The following is a 4942-nucleotide window of genomic DNA, read 5'->3' on the forward strand; positions in this document are numbered from 1 at the left end:
AATTTAACTTTCATTAAAGTCAAACCTAATTAAAACTTAAACTAATTAAACTTAATCAACTTAATCCGAAAATCATCTTAAACTAAATTAATTAATGATTGATTAAGTACCAAAACTTATAATTTTCAAATAATATTTTTTTTCAAGAAAAAGTGTTACCAACACTAAAACCCTTAGATATTTAGGTAAAGTTCGAACTTTGGAGAAAAAGTGTTACCAAATTCCTTCCTTGTAACTAACAATAGAAATCAAGAAGGTATTAAATTAAGGGGGAGAGAGTATTGAACATTTTGAAAATGTTTTTAATGAAGTGTTTTAAAAAATATTTGGTCCTTGAATTTTTTTTCTTTCTTTAAAAATATTATTGAAAAATCCTTGAAAAATATGTTAAATTATTAAACATGTTTGTGAAAAATATCTTTTGAAAATACTTTTGAAATCTTTAGAAAATTGTTCTTTTGATTTGAATATACCTCTAAGACACATAGAAAATTTTTCTTGTGGTTAATAAAAATTTCCTAAGAAAGTATCAGGTTCATGAGGAGATTCCATTTAAAAACACATTTTAAAATTAAATTATTTTAAAAATATTATCTTCAAAAAGAGTTCACCCTTTACCTTATGTCTTTTAAAATCATGAATTCAAAAATGTTTTTCAATACAAATACTTTTTGAAAAATTCTTTGAAAATATTTCAAAAACATATTGAAAAATATTTGAATTTTTTAGTTAGAAAATTCTTTGAAAATAGTTTTTTGAAAATGTTAACTTAGTTACTCTTTAATTTGGATTTACCCCTAAGATACATGGGAATATTACCTTGTGGTTAACAATTGAAAAATCGAAAATCCTTTAAAAAAATAGTTTTTGCATTATTAGGAACTATGATAATAGGTTTGGAAAGGCTTGCAAAAATTCTTGAAAAATTGATCCACAAAAAATCCTTTAAAGACTTACTTTGGAAAATATTTTGACAATATTCTTAGAAAATATTTTTTAAAATATCACTATTGCTTTGAAAAATCTTTAAAAATATTTCTAAAAATGCTTGAAAAATACTTTGCAAATTTTTAAAAATGTTTGAAAACTTTACTTGGAAATTTGAAATATTTTGAAAATAGTTTGAAAACTTTATTTGATAATCTTTGAAATAACTACTTTAAAAATTTTTGAAACAATACTCGACAAATTTTGAAAATATATCCAAATCTACTTTGAAAATTTTTAAAGAAGATTTCAAAAATAAATTTGAAAAAGGTCTCTGCAAAAATTTCTTGAAAAATAGTTGAACTATCTTGCAAAATTTTCATGGAACATTCTTTTTCAAATATCTTTGCAAATATGAAAATTTTATTTCTTGAAAACTTTGAAAATCACCCTGGGAGTAGATGGGTGGTCTAGGGTGATCTAGGGCTAGCCGCGGGCTAGTTGCGTCTGTCGCAAGACAGCCATGTTTGATAGAGGTGACGATGCTCAATGATGGCAACGGGCAACGATGTTGAGCAGATCAAGGACAGAGATGCAAGAGAAGAAGGGGCGACACAACCTTGGGCGTATCGAGTGGCGGCGTGAGTCGGGAGCAAAGGAGAAGAACTCGTAGACATGGGGAGGACTCGGGCGGTTAATGATCGACGGTCGGCTGGAGTCTATATGAGGCATTGAGTGGTGGCACAAAGAGGAGAAGGAGAAGAGAGTCAGCGTCAGGTGGAGAATCGGAGGAGAATGAGAGGAATTAGGGAAAATATATATTATAAACTTAGGGTTTAATTTATATACCTACGTTAATTAAATAAAACTTAAGTTTAATTAAATAAATCAACTCCCACTTAAGGGATATTCTAAATAACCTTTCTCTAAACCTAATCAATACATCCCCTTAAACGTGTCATACATACTCCGTTTAAATCCAAAAAAATTTATTTTTTTTAAAAAAATCCAATAAAATTATTTCTCCAATAAATTTACTGTTCCAACTCAAGGATTCTCATTTAAGGATAACAATTAAGCAACATACTCATATATTAATCCATCATAGTATCATGAATAAATCCCTAAACATGAGGAATTAAGATTTTCCTCATAGAACTATAAGATGATATACTTTCAAGTAGATAGTGATGACTCTATGAGTGGGTTCAAGTTATCATGTATAATTTATTTGTTTGAAGATTTTAATGAATAACTTAGTTTAATATTTTACTATATTACCTCCGTTACAAAATCAACCATATGTATTATTATTATTATTATTATTATTAAACTTTACGTTTTTCTTTTTTTTGTTATGTTTTATTTTACTTTTTTCAAGTTTCAATTTTTTTTTTTTACGTTTCTTTTTTTTTTTTCATTTTTTTACTTTTTAACGTTTTTTTACCTTTTTTTTTAACGTTTTTCTTTTTTTTAAATATTATTTCCTTTTATTATTATTATTTTTAATGTTTTTATGTGTTTGTTTTTTTATTCCCCCCTTTTTATATTTTTTTTTATTTTTTTATTTGTTTAGGTTTTTTTATTTTGTTACGTTTTCCTTTTTTTTCATATTTTTCTCTTATCGAAGGGTATTTTTGATAAAAAAAAATCGTTAACCCCGGAATCAAGAAAAATCTCAATTTTTCGAGGTTTTCTGATTTCAGGTTGCATGCCCCTTTTGTTGACGTATAGGACATGAAACATTACTCGAGAATCATCGATCATCTAAACCAAACAGGGTTTTCATTGATAACCTTGGATGGATAACCAAACCAAAATTATCAAAAATTACCCCCAACCAAACGCATCATATGGGTTATGAGCTCACTATGCTTTTGCTACTCCTACATTACTATATGGCTAACCGTGGGTAAAATCCCTTAGAAATAAATAGTCTTCACAACTATCTCTAAAACTCATAACGTCGGTTATCAACAGATCCTCTAACATCGCTATAGTATGTTCAGAATGTCCATCTGTCTGAGGATGGAAAGTTGTACTAAAACAGAGCTCTATACTCATGTTCTGCTCTAAAAAATGTTAGAACCATAATGTGAATTGCATATCTCTATTTGATACAATACTCAAAGATATACCATGAGATCTGATAATCTCTCTATAGTATAACTCTGTTAATCGATCCAAAGAATCTGTCCTATGGATCGATAGAAAGGGAGTAAATTACTCAACCAAACAACGATTATCCAAATCACATCATATCCTCTCTATGTTCTGGGTAATTCCATAACAAAGTCCATCATATCATACTCCCATTCCCATTCTGGTATCTGAATCTACTGAAATAACCTTGCTAGTCTATGATGTTCAGCCTCCACTTGCTGACATATTAGACATCAAGTTACAAAATTCATAATGTCTTTCTTTATGTCATTCCACCAATAGGAACGCTTTAGGATCCTATACATTCGGGTACCACCTGGATGAATCACAAATATAGATCAATGTGTTTCCTGCAATAAGTTGTCTTGGACAGGACGTGACTCAGGAATACACAATCTCCTATGAAAATAAAGAATCTTGTTCTCACTACATGAGAATTTTGTTTGTTGTCCTGAGACTACTCCGCTACATAAAAACTGAAAATTTTGATCACTAGCTTGAGTCTTCTAAATCTGCTTAATAATAGATGACTAAGTAACCATGGACACCGGAGTCCCTCGCTCTGCTTGTCTCTGCTCTACTAATCTCAACTCAGAAACTTTGAACCAACCTTGTAATTATAATCCAGTGACAAGCCAAAACTTCTTGGGATTTCCTTCTCAAGGCACATCAGCTTTCCCTAGAGGGTGACTCCAAATCATGAACTGGATAATTCTTCTTATGATCTTACAGCTGTCAAGAAGCATATGATACTACTCATTCATGCTGCATCAAAACTGCACCTAACCCCTAGTATGAAACATCTACGTAGAGTACAAATCCGTCTACACTAGAAAGTAAAACTAAGACGGGTGCAATTATTAGTCTTCGTTTCAACCCCTGAAACTGGTCTCGTAAGCATTTATCCAAGTAAGTCTCATATCCTTCCTAGACAGTCCAGTCAACAACATAACAATACTACAGAAACTTTCAACCAATTTCTAGTAATATCCAGCTAAACCAAGGAAGCTACAAACTTCTTGCACTGTGTTCGACGGTTGGGAACAATCTAACATAGAAGCTAGCAAAAATACATATTTACCTAACTTCTCATCGAGATATTCTCGTCAAAACATCTCCAGAACTATGCGAACATATTATTCGTGATCCACCTTGGATCAGGAATATATCACAATATTGCCAATGAAGACAATAACATTTGATCTAAAACTCTAAGAATACCCGGTTCATCAAGTCCACAAAAATAGTTGGAGCATTGGTAAACCCATATGGCATTACCAAGGACTCATAATATCCGTACAATAAACATACTCAACCGTAAGATCACTACAATGGGTCTATAGTTTGATCACCAACTACAAGTCATCAAATCTATAAATATCACAGATATGCTACTCCCATTGTCACTATCAACAACAAATACTAAATAGTAGACTATCAAGACAAATATTCACTAATCCCTATCAAGACAAATATTCACTAATCGATCATCAGAAAATAACATATCACAACATCTGATTTCACAATATCCACCAATGTTAAATCATCCTCAACATCAATCAAACTTGATAACTTCATGAGCAATAATAGAATTGAAGGAAACCACCTATCCTTCAACATTCACTACCAACAAATTTAAATATATCCACTATGGTTCAACATTGTATATCTATGTTGTACTAAATAAAGGGATTATATTCTATATATAAATTTGTTACAACATATATTTTAGTGAGACTAACTTGTCATATGCTCACAAATCCAACTTCCCAGTGACCTATTCTCATCATGGGGTACTATCAAGATGTAGAAATATATCATCATCCTACCAAAGGTGTATGACTACTGAAGT

The sequence above is a fragment of the Zingiber officinale genome, chromosome 7A (assembly GCF_018446385.1).
Source record: "Zingiber officinale cultivar Zhangliang chromosome 7A, Zo_v1.1, whole genome shotgun sequence".
NCBI classification, from domain to species: domain Eukaryota; kingdom Viridiplantae; phylum Streptophyta; class Magnoliopsida; order Zingiberales; family Zingiberaceae; genus Zingiber; species Zingiber officinale.